This window comes from Elephas maximus, chromosome 15 (genome assembly GCF_024166365.1).
Source record: "Elephas maximus indicus isolate mEleMax1 chromosome 15, mEleMax1 primary haplotype, whole genome shotgun sequence".
Lineage (NCBI taxonomy): Eukaryota > Metazoa > Chordata > Mammalia > Proboscidea > Elephantidae > Elephas > Elephas maximus.
The window spans coordinates 10,675,388-10,690,160 of NC_064833.1; the positions used below are offsets into that span (position 1 = coordinate 10,675,388).

Genomic DNA, 14,773 nt, shown 5'->3' on the forward strand with positions numbered 1-14,773 from the left:
CCTTTTCTTTCCAAGGCTGCTTCACAGTGTAATTAGTCCTGGCTCAGTGGGCAACGAAGCGTGATAACCAGGTGACATCAGCGTAAATTCCATCGAGGGTCCTTTTGAGCTTGCTGCCTGGGTTTCTGGGGCTCTTTGGATAACAACAACAGAATCTCGGCATGACTTTTTTAAAAAAGCGTATTTCACGGAAATACTGAGGCGTCGTAGAATGAGAGAGCTGAAGAGAACTTTATAAAAACCATAACAAGGCTGTTACTGACCTTACCCTCACTTTGCATTGTTACACATTTTGAGGTGGCTGGACAGGTTTTCCTGTTATTAGTGTTTATGAGATGAAGATTCTGGGGCAGAGTGGTTAAGTGGCCAGTCTGGGTCACGTAAGAGGAGGAACTGCAGAGGCCCGGTATCAAACGTCCAGACTGTTCCCACTATCCTGGAGCTGCTGCGCTATCAGGCTAATTCCAGGAGTGGCTCTGAGCACCTCCTGAGCACCAGATGCCTCAGGGCATCAGAAGGTGATTAAGGCAGCATTCTTGCCTTAGAAGTCTGCAATCCACAGACGAGAGTTTCTTTTTCTTTTTCTGCTTGCTCTCTCCCATTCTCCTTCCTGCTTTCCTTCGTCCCAGTACATATCTGCTTGTTGCTCCTGCCTGGCCACCAAGCTGCTAGTGCTCGGTGTAGATCACTGACGAAACAGATACGCTCCTGCCTTCGCAAAGTTTCCAGCTTTTGGAGGTCAAAGCAGCACAGAGATCAGGGAAGGTGGAGTGTGATGACAGATCCTTCGGAAAATACCCTTCGTGACCCTGACACCCATCACCACCATGCACTGACTTGTCTTTCTCACAGGAAGGAAGATTTGGGCACTTGTCTTTGTTCTTAAATATAGGTCACAGGGATTTCTCTGCCCCTTCCCAGAAGACCAACCACCAGTGGCCATCGAGTTGATTGTGTTTCATAGTAGAACTGTGCTCCACAGTATTTTCAATGGCTGGTTTTTGGGAAGCAGATTGCCAGACCTTTCTTCTGAGGCACCTCTAGGCGGACTAGAACTGCCAACTTCTCAGTTAGCAGCTGGGTATGTTGTACCACCCAGAGACTCCTTCCAGAGGCCAGAATATATATCACTTTAACCACTGCACCACCAGGGCTCCATACATAAAAATATGGGTAGTCCCCAGTGTGTATATATATATATGTGTGTGTGTGTGTATACACACACACACATACACAGGTAGTTCCCGACTTATGATGTATTCAAGTTACGATGAACCACACTTATGATAGTCCATTTTTGGTTATTTTGTATATCTTACTGTTAGCGATATGCACTACATACAATGTTGGGAGCACGCAATTTGCTGACATTATCGTTCTGAGATGTTGTGATCCAACCCTCAAAGACAAATAAAGATTGGTTTTATAAAGATACTGCTAATAAAAGGCAATAATAATCAAAACTGAAAAAAAATGAATTATTCAGTTTACATCAGAACCAACTTAAGACAGAGTCATTGGAACACAACCCTGTCACAAGTCGGGGACTATGTGAAAGCTGGAACCTGTGTAAGGTGGAAAACCTGTCAGAGAAGGAAAACTCAAATATTGTCCACTTCAACGAGTGACAGAAGAGTGATAAGACCGCACCCTGTCAAAGGAGGAAAACATGTGAGACCCAGAAAAACAAGGCAGTCCTGTTGTGCTCTGGCTCTCACAGGTTTCACTGTGTATATACCCACCAAAGGAAGGTACAATGTCATGTTGCAAAATTCCTTGTGATGCTTCTGTTAGTCTGTTAGTCGCGTGGTACACAAATGGGGTGTACAAGACAATCCATTGGCATGCAGGAAAAAAAATTCTAGAGTGTTTATTTATAAACATCATTTAAGAAATCTTATCTTTTTTAAAATAGTTATTTTTATGCTTATAATATATATCTTAGCAGATTCATCTATTTATCTAAATAACGACTAAATATATATGCAGGAGCCCTGGTGGTGCAATGGTTAAGCACTTAACTGCTAACTGAAAGCTCAGCGATTCGAACCCACCGGTGGCTCCACAGGAGAAAGACGTGGCAATCTGCTTCCATAAAGATTAAACCCATACCATCAAGTCGGCTCCTACTCATAGCGACCCTATAGGACAGAGTAGAACTGCCCCACAGGGCTTCCAAGGAGCAGCTGGTGGATTCAAACTGCCGACCTTTTAGTTAGCAGCCATAGATTGCAGCCTAGAAAATCCTATGGGGTGGTTCTACTCTGTCCTAAAGTGATCCTATGAGTTGGAATCACACAACAGTAAGAGGAAATTAGTTAAAAAACAAAAAAGCATAATTTCCAAAACTGAAATAAATTGGGCCCCTCTTCAGAGATCCTCCCCCTGTGTGGAAAGCCTGCTGACCTCTTTTTCATTCCTCACCAAAATAGAGAACATTGCCATCCCCCTTCCCCCTGTGAGGATCTGTTGTGCAATGACAGAAGAGAAGCTTCAGTGAATCAACACATTTGTGCAACCTTGCACAGCAGAGAAGCACTGTGGAAACGAAGCTTCTATTTTTTTCTTTCCTGAAAATAGAGATAGTGCGAAGAGACTGCCAAAGAAACATACACATTCAGGTCCCAGACCACTGGGGAATTCCCCTCATCCATAAGCTGGACAAACGGACCACTTGATCAACTTTGGAGATGGTTCCAGAAGTACAAACAACTCCCATCTCCAGAGAAACAATAGTTTGCTATCCCCCTAATGATGACAACTAACAGCAACAGTGACATTGCTGGTTAGCTTATTGTCTTCCCCAGAAGCAAAAAGTCAATATTCACAATTTATGTGCTTTTGTTCAAAAGACAAAACCACATTTGTTCATTTATTCACTCAATGGATAATCACGAATGGCCTCCCCTGGGCCAGGCTCTGGCTTCCCAAAGCTTCTGCTCCAATTTGAAAAGAAAGGAGGGCATTCATGTTCAGAGGATCCCTGTGGCGCCCCTTGTACCATGCTGGGTAGTTTATACATGGTACCTATGGGTCCTAAGGAAGTATTATTAGTAACACCACTTAAACTCAGAAACCAAAACCAAACCCATTGCCACTGAGCCAGTTTCAACTCAGAACGACCCTACAGGACAGAGTAGAACTGCCCCAGAGAGTTTCCAAGGAGCGCCTGGTGGATTCAAACTGGGGAACTTCTGGTTAGCAGCTGTAGCTCTTAACCACTAGGCCACCAAGATTTCCTTTAGACTCAGAGAGATTCAGAAACCTGGGCAAGGTCAGACAGCACCTATATCCCTTGACCCCATCCCTTTCTCTTGAGTCCAATAAGCACATGTTCGATCCTGGTTGTGCGGATAAACCTACAAGGGGCATCTGAGGAAGGAGCAATCGCTTTTGGTTGGAGGGAGATCTGGGAATACATATGGACAAGGTGAGCCCTGGGTTGAGCCTTGAAATAGCATTTGCCCAGTGCCCTTGCAGAAGAGAGGGCATCCCGCACTGGTAGGGAAGGTCAGCAGTAAAGGTCAGTGGTGAGGAGATGGGAAGTCTTCTGAAGTGCAGAGAGGAAAAATGTCCCAGGAAGCGTGGGGCACGGAGGTGACATCGCAGGAGATGGAGGTGGTCATGTGAGTGGAGAACAGACCATGATGAGCATCGAATGCCAGGAAAAGGGATGAAGTTTGTCCCGTGGGAAACAGGAGTGTTTGGCGGGTGCTTGAGGAGGGAGGGAGTGACGGGCCTCAGGTCTGGACCGGGAATAATAGAAGCATCAGAGAGGTACGAAGAGCGGAGCCTTAGTGGGAGGCAAACGTAATAGTGACAGTGAGTTCACCCTCCAGAAGCAACTGAGCTAGACCCAGGTGGTATTGTTTATCAGGTAACTGGCTCCGTGTGAGTCACTTAAACTCTGTGAGCCTCAGGCTCTTCAAGTGAAGTGTAAACAGAGAAGTGGAAAAGAGGTAACGTGGGCAAGAATCAAGTGTCTTCCCAGCTTTCTTCAGCTTTCAGCTCCCTTTCCCTTCTTTCTGCTCCATGGAAACAACACGTGCTTCCAGCCCCAGACCTTTACCCCTGCTGTTTCCTCTACCCGATGGCCCTTCCTCCTGATCTTCACTCTGACGTCACTGTGGGCTCATTTCAAAAGTCCCTTCTTCTGGGTGAGAGTCCCACACTGCCCGCATTCCCTCAGCCCCTGCCAGGCCATTACTTTCTCTATAGCAGTAATGCAACACCTGAAAATTCCTCCTTACTCATTGCCTTGTTTATTGGCTGTCTCCTCCTCTAGGATAAAGTCCCATGAAGGCAGGGACCTTGTCTGGTCCATTCCTAACTCAGCACCTACGGCAGTGCCTAACACACAGAAGGTGCTCAATAATTATGTACTGCGGCAATGATTGAATGAATGAATGAGTCAGTACTTATCCGGCCACAGAAGGGACATAAACTTTACTCTCATAGACTTTCTAGCTTGCGTGGGATCTTGAAAGTCATGCAGTCATACAGTTTAACCCCATTAGATACTGGAACCCTATCAACACTTTTATAGCACAATGCTTCGCATTCAATAAATGCTTACTGGCTTCACTGCCTAGAGGACTGACTGACATTTAATTCTCTGCATCAATGGGGAGCTTCCTATTTCCTGAGGGTGCATTTTTCTTCTTCTAACCTTTCCCACATTTGTATTGAGATTAGGAAAAACACTTCCAAGCACAACTAGGAATTCGCCAACACTAGACCAAGCTGTAACTCTGACCCAGCACGAGCCTTCAACATCACACACCTGCCTCAGAGACTGTGTCACCTTAGGGACTCTAAGCCTCCTCCACCTGGAAGCCCTCCCGGATCTGAAGCTGGAGAAATGGGCTTCTTGTCAACTGGGTTAGGAGTCCTGCCGACCCTACTCTGGGGAAATGTGACAAGTGGCTTTGGAGGACTTGAAGTGTGTCAAGGTAGCTGTTTACGTAATCGAACATTTCATGTCCATTGAGGTCGTGGCTACATACTCATATTTAGTTGAGCAATTCTCAGCCCATAGCTGGGATGATAGGAATCTGCCCATGGCCATGAGTCTGGGCCCTAAGAGCTAATTAGTTTGCAAAGTCCTCAGGAGATCAGCCACCTTCTGCACAGATGGACCTGGGTGTCTTTGTATGCCACGTACCACAGCCTCCCAACACCGTGTCACCACCAGTGAGTGAAGCCTGGGTTTACCCAAGATTTACACTCAAAGTCCTTGGTGGAGGGCATCACCTGCCAAATGTTTTGGTCTTTGTCTTCTTTGCTGACCCAGAATATCCAAGACCTCTAACTCTGACCATGCTGCTGGGATGGAATTAAACCCGCCTGGTCCGGTCTTGTTGCCAGCTCTCATGTGGACTCAGGAGATCTGGAGTCCTGCTCTTTCACCTCTCCTGGCTCCCTCCTGCCCCAGGTCTTTCTTTGTCTCACTTGGGGCCTTGATGCAGGTGATCGTCCCCTCTACTAGATCATAAAACTCCTTGAGGGCAGCAGTGACACCTCATTTAGGCTAAATCTGTGTATTCCCTCCCTGTCTGTTCCTCAGCCCAGGTTATACATATAAGTTTGCAATAAATGCTTGTTAAATCTATTAAATCAACAAATATGCAATGGGCACTCTATTGTGTGCTGGGCCTTGGGAGACAGGGATAAAAGGTGTCTGGCTGTGAGATCCTTGAGTGTAAGGTTTTGTCTTGTCCCCAGCACAGTGCCTGGGACATAGTGAGTGCTAACAAATGTTTTTTGGATGGATGGGTGGGTGGGCGGATGGGCGGATGGACGGATGGACGGATGGACGGATGGACGGATGGATGGATGGGCAGGTGGGTGGCTGCATGAGTGGATGGATGGATGGATGGGCAGGTGGGTGGCTGCATGAGTGGATGGATGGATGGACGGACGGACAGACGGATGGATGGATAGATGGACGGATGGATGGACTGACGGATGGACGGATGGATGGATGAATCAATCAATGCCTAAATAAATGCCAACATTCCTTATACTCAAGGACTTCTCCATAGACTAGGAGAGAAAAACGTGCGAACTATTGAGATTCAGTATGGAAAGTGTTTGATGGCGGTCAGGGTGAAGTCCTGTAGGAATGGTGGGAAATGGTGGCAAAGGAAAGAGACAATCCTCTTTGAGGCCTTTGATGCAAACTGTCTACCTTCTGCCCTCCAGCTAGGCCCGACTCTGCTGGGCAGGGAGGCTCACCCACTCTCCCTCCCCAGCTCAAGCACTGCCTAGGCTGGAGATCTCTGTCCCAAACCCCCCAGGCCTCCTGACCAGACCAGACACTTGTTCTCCCTCTCAGGTCAGCTGTGCCAGGGTGGAGGGGGCAGGCAGAACAGCCAGCTCACAAGAGCCTCGCCCTAACACACTGCCCCAGGGACCACAGCCTGGCCTGCTGTAGAGCCCAGTCTGTGTGAAAGTGAGGGATCTTCTGGGCCCCATGCAGTACTTTGCACCTCGCAAGGGAATATTTTCACAGGTGTCTTGTTTAATGAGTTCAGAACCTCTAGGGAGCAAGTGAAATTCAATGGTTTTCAATCAGGGGCGATTCTGCCCCCCAAAAGATGTGCCAATGCCTGGAAACATTTTTGGTAGTCACACCTTGGGGCGGTGCTACCAGAATCTAGTGGTTAGAGACCAAGGATGCTGCTAAACATTCTACAATGCACAGGACAGTCCCCCACAACCAAAAATTATCCTGTCCAAAAAGCCAATGGTGCCAAAGTTGAGGACTACCTGGTAAAATTGGAAAACTGCGGATCAAAAGCCCCGAGTCTCTGGACTCACAGGTGAGTGCATGGCAGAATTGACTGTCTCCCACTCTTTGTGATCTATAGCCCAGGGCTCAGACTTCCACACCTCCTCACTCTCTGACACAGCCCCAGCTTCATCCAGCCACCTGTATGGTTTTAGGAACTTTTCCTCAAACCTGCTCTCTTGTTTCCTCTCAGCTACTTTCATGAGGTGGGGGAGCGGGGGGTGGTGGTGGTGTCGTGAATCACCTAGGATTCAGAAAGTCATAACAGCCTCCCTGGTCACCCAGTTCCCCACAAGAAAGGGGCTGAGCAGAGGCTGCAACCCCTATATCTGGGCCTCCAGATTTCGGGCTTCTCCTCCTGCAGCAGCTATCCGTACCTCCACGGCTTCTCCAGTTTACAGAACTTGTGCTTTGATGGCAACAGGACAGGCCTGTCTGCTTGCCCACCTCTGCCAACAGACGTGAAGTTTCCTGAGGACTCGACTGTGTCTTTTCCCTGAACCTCCAAATGTTCCTTCTGGAAGCCTCCCACGTGTCGTCTGTCCTGTGTCTGGCTCCTTCACCTCCCACAGGTCTCAGCCCAAACAACACCTCCAACACCACCCCAGAACCCCACTACAGCACCGCCATGCTGCCCACCTGTGGAAAGTAGCACCTCAGGCCCCTCCATCAAGTCAGCCCAGTTCCTTATCTTCACAGCAGTTGCCAGGAGTTGGGGCCAACTCAGTGGCAGCTAACAACAAGAGCAGTCACCACAATCACAATTGCCTTAAACCTTTATCAGATGACTGTCCCCACCCCCACCCCCACCCCCACACACGGAAGATAAGCTCAAAACAGAAAGCAGGTTTTTCCCAGTTTTTGTTCATGGCTGCTGAATCTCAGTGCCTGGAACAGCTTTGCTCCGTACATTTTTTATTGGATAAATGAAAGAGAGAATGAATTCTGAGGCTAACTCAACAGATTCTCAGTAAATGTTGGTTGGTAAGTCGCTACAAAGCTCACGGCCTCTTCCTCTAAGTGGGAAGCCCCTGGCCCACTCCGCGTAGATCTGGGGTGGGATGCCACTCCTGCATATTCCTACCTGTCTTCTCCTCCTCACATGTAAGCAAACGACCCCCTCGGTCTTTTGCAGTATTTCCTCCTTTCCTTTCCAGTCTGCTCTGCCCCAGCGGGTGTTTTCACAATCGTCTAAGGCAGCATATATCAAGTACAAGTCCCCTTCTAAATTTAGAAGCAGCCCCGATGTTTTTAATTCATCTGAGAAAACTGCAGTTTCCAAATGACTGTTTCAGGGTGGCTGTGTCGGCCTGGCCGGGTTGGGGCTGTGTGTCTCAGCCCCAGACTCTGGTGCTGGCTCTGTTTGGGTTTGAGCTGTGTGGTTCTGGGCAAGTCACTCGACCTTCTGAAACTCCGTCTTCTTTGTGAAGTGAGTGGCGCAGTCCAGCGCTCCCAGAGGGCCACCGGAATGCCGTCATCTGGTGCTCGGATCAAGCAGGCAATTCCCACACAATCTTGGAGGTGGCATTCCAGCCACTTGGACCCTCTTCACCAACAAGCCATAGGCCCCAGGCACTTGAGTGCTCCTGCTTAAGACTCACACGCTGTGAGTTGGGGAGGTTTTTCTTTTTTAATTTCAAACCCACCCAAAAGTTGAACGGGTTGTTCAACGTATGTCCATATACCCTTTGCCTGGATGCACGTAGTGTTAACATCTTGCCATGCCTGCTTTCAACTCTCTCATTCCCTCTCGTCTTTTTCTCTATTTTTTCATTCAGCGAATCATTTGAAAGTTGCAGACATCATGACACTTGATCTCTAAATACATCTTCTAAGAACCAGAACCTTCTCCCACAGAACCACAATATCATTATCAAACCCAAAAAATACTATCAGATATGCAGTGTGTATTCAAATGCCCACACCCCATCCCAATGTTGTTATTTCTAGCTCTTTTCCCTGACCCGGGATCCAACCAAGGACACGTTGCGTTAAGTCGCCAGGTTCCTTTGGTCTCCTTTGATCTAGAACTATCCTGGGGAAGCTCACTATTTCGTTAGCCTCCAACACCATTCGCTGTGGCAGCTACAGAGGCGGAGTGTGTCTCGCTCAGGATGCTGTTTTCTGTAGAGGGGGTTTGACACCCACTTAGTTCAAGCCCAGCCAGGCCGAGAGGCTCTGCACCAGGGTCTCATTTGCATCAATACAAGGAAGCTGCAAATATTGGGAAATGGAAAAAGGAGAAGTTGCCTCTTTGAGTCACGGCTTCATTGAGGTCAGCGAGCTCCAGGGATCCAAGAGAATAGTCTCACAGTCCCCTCTGCCTTTCAATTAGAGAAAAAAAAAATTCAAGTCCCTGGAAGCCCAGGTGTGGCCTGGACATTCAGAATCAAGCTGCCCAAATTTCGCAGTACTTTGTTAGAAATTAATAAGGGCCTCTCTCTTCCCTGTCCTTGCAGAGAGAAATCTGCTCCAAGTGGTTACTGAAAACAGGAACCCACCTTTCTGCAAGCCCAGCCTGCCTTCCTCGTTTCTAGCAGAGGAAGTGTGTGGCTGGCTGGTGTGGCAACTGCCACGCGCTCTTGATAGCATGGGCTTCCCCAGGCTCTCAGGAGGCCCGGCCTCTGGCTCATTCCGCCCGAGCGGCAGCAGCTGATGGGGAGGCCGTGAGGGGGCTCCTGGCAACTGCTGCCTCCCAGGGGAGACCATGCCCAGCTTTTGAAGGTATCTTGGGGCAGGTGGCAGGGGCTGGGTGGGGAGGGACCTCAGGACATCGCAGACACACTGCTGGTGGGGTTGACTTTCTGGGGACAGATGAGAGCTCGGTGAGCAGAGGGCAGGGTAGTGCTTTAAATAAGGCTCCAACAGCTAGCACGGTGCCCGGCCCCCGGCCCCCGGCCCCCGGCAGCTGCTCAGGGCGTGTTTGGTGCATAATTCTAAGAAAAGAAGGGCCGTGGGCCTGGGAAACTCCGCCAGAGGCGAGCATCTTTTTACAGAACGGCTTGGCACCCAGCAGCCTTCTCACGAAGGACAGCTAGCCTCTGTTTGCCATCAGATTCCTGGCTGTGTAGCCATGGGCCAGTCATGTGAGCCTTTCTAAAGCCTTTGCATTTTCATCTGTAAAATGGGAATAAAACCCACTGCTGTCGAGTTGATTCTGACTCATAGCGACCCTGTAGGACAGAATAGAACTGCCCCATAAAGTTTCCAAGGCTATAGTCTTTGCGGAAGCAGAGTACCACATCTTTCTCCCACAGAGTGGCTAGTGGGTTCGAACCGCTGACCTTTCGCTTAGCAGCTGACCGTTTAACCACTTTACCACCAGGGCTCCTTCAAAGTGAGAATAATGACAGCCAATTCACACAGGAATCGAGCAGATTAAATGAGTAAATGCACGAAAACTACCTAGGCCAGTTTCAGACACACACAGGTGCTCAGTGAAAGGTACCACATGGGACCACGATGTCTAAAGGTGCACAGAGCCCAGGTGGGCTGAGTCATCGGCTGTAGTGCTTGCTGGAGAAACGGGTGTGTGGACCTTCTTTGGGGAGAAGCTAGGGAATTGGCGTAAAATGGATAATTATCAAGGTAGGTAGTCAGGGCAGGAGGCTAAAGCCAAGCCCAATATAGGAGTTGTATAAATTCTGAAAACGAACTGTTAGAGTTGGGAGAGATTTTAGAGAACTAGAATTATCTGCACAGAGGGACCTGGGTATCTTCATGGCACACTCTACATTCTTTTAGGTATCTAAGTATTGAGAAAGCCTGGTGTTCGGGTGATGGCTTGGGCCCAAATTGGGACTCTGTGTGTGTGTGTCTACCATTCTGGGTGGCAGGGGATGGAGTTACATGAAAAGTTATTTTCATACAATCCTCAGAACAATCCTGTGAGATTAAGATTATTATTTGCTTTTGACAAGTGAGAAAATGGGGCTCAGACACTTGCCTGTGTCACACAGCCAGAAAGAGACTGAAGTTCTGAGGGGCTCTAAGGGGGAGGGCAGAGCCCCAGCAGGATTAGCAGCTGAACGCATAATCACTGCGCCACTAGGGCTCCATGTGAAGGACAAAGGTATGTAGGGAAAGCAAGGCTCCTCACTTGGAAAGCAATGCATCGCATATTCTACAAGTGTCCGTTATGTGCTTTGCCCTGGGTGCTGAGCCACAAGTTTATTCAATGAGGCTGTGGTCCTTTTGAAACTGAGGAGGTAGGCCTGAAGGACAGTTCTGGCAAAATCTGTTACAACTGCTACTTTTCAGTTTGGAAGAATGATATTCAAGAGTGCTTAATGCGCTCTGCAAAGTAGAATATAATAATAAAACTTTGGAATAGACAGACTGAAACAAGAAACCTTTTTAGACTCTGCCTCTTAGTCTACAATCAGGCTGGGAAGATGGCATCATAGAAAGCACACAGCGCTGTAATTACCTGCACCTGGCTCCACATTCTCACTCAGCTGCTTATAAGCTGTGTGACGCTGGGCAAGTCGCTTTACCTCTCTGAGTGTTAGCTTCCTCTTCATAAAAAGAAGATTATCATGGCATTTGTTGTTGTGTTGTTGTTGTTAGTCACCGTCGAGTTGATTTCGACTCATGGCGACCCCATGTGTGCAGAGCAGAACTGCTCCATAGGGTTTTTGAGGCTGTGATTTTTTGGGATGTTTTGGAAGCAGATTGCCAGGCCTTTCTTCTGGGGCACCTGTGGGTGGGTTTGAACTACCAATCTTTCAGTTAGTAGTCCAACACTTTGCCATTTGCGCCACCCAGGTGTTTAAGAAGTCTAATTATATGCAGTATTATTATAAATAATATTATTATGTAATATTTATACAAATAATTATATGTATATTATTATATACAGTATGTAGATACTAAATACTAAATAGCGGCCAATATTATTCCTAAGCCAGACATCTAAGGTGCATCCAGTCCCTTTGGTATTCCTAGACAATAAGCAGTAACCAAAAACCCAAAACCAAACCCACTGCTGTTGGGTCATCCCGACTCATAGCAACCCTCTAGGACAGAGCAGAACTGCCCCCTAGAATTTCCAAGGCTAAAATCTTGACGAATGTAAACCGCCACATCTTTCTCCCACGGAGCAGCAGGCTGATGGGTTCGAACTGCTGACCTTTTGATTAGCAGCTGAGCACTTAACCACTGCATCACCAGGGTTCCTTAAATAGTAACACCTTCTTAATAAAGGAAAAAACAAAACCTCCCCACTCGAAGAGTCACAAGGCCTGACGATGTACGTCCAAGGGGTCTGTGCTGCACTTGAAGACTTAGAAATCATTCCTGTCAGTAAACCCCAATCAGCTTTCTGCATTCATAGATGCTGATGGTTGTTAATTTTTCATTTCACAGGAATTTATTTCTTCCAGCTCTGAGAGAGGCTGGAGCTTAAAATTCTCACTAAGAATTTCCAGCATGTTGGACCAAACAGTTTGGTCCTTGACAGCAACCTGAGGAGACCCTGTTATACCTTTCTCCATCTATCAACCCCCCCACCCACCCATCCATCCTTCCACCCACCCACCCATCCACCCACCCACCCACCCGTCCGTCCGTCCGTCCATCCATCCATCTATCCATCCATCCTTTTACTCATTAAATGTGCATTAAGGCCATACCACCTGACTGACTTCCTCCCTTTCCCCTAGGAGTCCCAAAAGAAATGAGTACGCTTTGTCCAAACCACTTCCTCCCATCTGAGAACCACCAAGGGAGGGAGCAGTTTATTCCGGTAACTCTAGCTGCAGACAGAAACTGTGGGGCCTCAAGGGCTCAGTGGCTTACTCTTGTTGTCAAACAGCTTTGCAAAGCCATACTCTCCAGCTTGGCACCTGCCAGGCATCCTGGCACCATGGCAGGGCACAAAGAGCTTCAGAAGAAAATGGAATTGTCCTAGGTACAAGGGGACCATTTCAAATTAATCAGGTTGCCCGTGAAAGCAGATCACTGCCTGCTTCCGCGAGGCTAGACACTGTACGTACAATACCTTCATCCAGCCAGCCAAATTAATTGAGCACTTATTATGTGCCAGGCACCTGCTAGGTAATGGTTTTCACTGAAGAATATAACAGACATGGAGTCTGTCCTCACAGAGTTTACAACCTGGTGGGGAAAGAGGTGGGTAGTAAACCTTAAAGAAACAAATACACAGTTACAAGTTGTGTTATGTGCTATGAAGGAAACAAACAGGTCCCAGGGACAGAGAACAGAGGGGGACCGGTTTAATCAGTGACGTCTCCTTAATTCTCCCATTAACCCTGGCAGGTTTACAGATGTGGACAGGAAAAGTTACTAACTGCCACATTCCCTGCCCCCTCCACCACCACTCAACTCCAGCCCATTGCAATCGAGTCGATTCTGACTCATAGCCACCCTATAGGACAGTTGAATTTTGCCTGATAGGGTTCCAAGACTGTAATTTTTTTTTAAATTTGGTTGTCTTTTTTTTTGCTGTTGATATTATTTTTGTTTTATTTTACTTTAGATGAAGGTTTACAGAACTAACTAGTTTCTTATTCAAGTTAGTACACATATTGTTTTGTGACACTGGTTAACAACCCCACGACATGTCAACACTCTTTCTTCTCCACCCAAGGCTGTAATCTCTATGGGAGCAGACTGCCACAACCTTCTCCCATAGAGCAGCAGTGAGTTCGAACCACCGGCCTTTAGCTTAGCAGCTGAGTGCTTAACCACTGCGCCAGCAGGGCTCCTTGCAGTCACATGAGAGGTTTGAAATTGGCCATGGTGGGAGTATTTACACCACAGAAATTGGCACCCACTACAGACGAGCCGAGCCCACCCCCACCCCACGGTACTAGCACATCACTGAGCCATTCTCTCTCCGTGGCGCACGTTCCTTCAGTTCTCATCTATTCCTTTTTTCATTTCCTTTATGGAGCATCTACTGTGTTCCAGCCACGAATAAAACCAGACAATCACTGCTCTCCAGGAGCTTACAGTCAAAAAAGTGGGCGAGGCAGGCGTTAACCACACAAATGACTGTTTTTTAGAGGGCAGGGCAGGGTCCCTGAGGAGGGAAGGACTGAATAGCGAGCTGAAGAAAAAGCAGCACAGTGGTTCTCATGTTAAAAATGCCCTGGATCACTTGAGAGAGGCAGGTGCCAAGCCCAGTGTGGACCGGCTGCCTGGGACCACAGGGCAGGGCCTGGCACTAGTGTTCTGAGGAGCAATTCACCCTGGAGTCAGCAGAGGGCTCAGCGTATGCAAATATCCCATTAGCTGAATATTGATTGCCTTCTTCCTTGATAAGTTCATGAGCAGTGCCAGTGATTCACATGTATGAATAAAAGACAAAACTGAGTCTTGATGGGAAACGTCCGGTGATAAAGAAATCACTGATTTCACACCCCTGTGCCTAAACAGCCTTCGGCATCTCCACAAAAGCCTCCGTCCACCTCCTCCTGCTCGCCTGAAGCCTGTAGTCCCCAAACATCCATACCTGAAATGACCAAAAATGGCCTCTTTCATAGTCACTGTTCACCCATTTTGTGTACTTGCTGGTATCAAAACTGCCAATGTCTATTACATGGACCAGTTTATAGGTAATATATGTGTCCAGAGCCTGGCCTGGGCATAAACCCCATTTACAACATGGCTTTTGTTGGAATACGTGTTCTGGGTCCCACGGACTCACAGACTGGATGGCACCAAGCCCCCTACCCCTCTGACGGCTCCAGAGTAGCGAGGAGAGCTCGCTATAGAAACGCTGACCTAGAAAAGAAAGGAGGTAGGGGCGGGTATTTTGATTCCAGTGAGATCCTAAGGCGGACTCCACTTTACACACACTCCATCGAGGCTTTTACAGGACTGCCTTGCGGTGTATTTACCATAGCAGAGAGAAGGGCCGTGGAGAATCTACCAAGTGCACAGCTTTCTACACGTACTGTCTCTAATCCTCACTTGTGAAAACTCTGCAAGGCAGATGTGTCATGTCCGTTTTCA

At 47.9% G+C, this 14,773-nt stretch overlaps 2 protein-coding genes across 4 annotated transcripts in view; one reads left to right on the plus strand and one right to left on the minus strand.

Annotated features, from left to right (window-relative positions):
* The window catches only part of TG (thyroglobulin), a 232,277-nt gene that overhangs the window by 48,499 nt on the left and 169,005 nt on the right, over nucleotides 1-14,773 (minus strand). The window lies entirely within an intron of this gene.
* Nucleotides 9,428-14,773, plus strand: part of SLA (Src like adaptor) — a 45,421-nt gene continuing 40,075 nt past the window's right edge. Inside the window, exon 1 of the mRNA XM_049854076.1 lies at nucleotides 9,428-9,517. The gene's annotated coding sequence lies outside the window, so the exon portion shown is untranslated. The remainder of the gene's footprint in view (nucleotides 9,518-14,773) is intronic.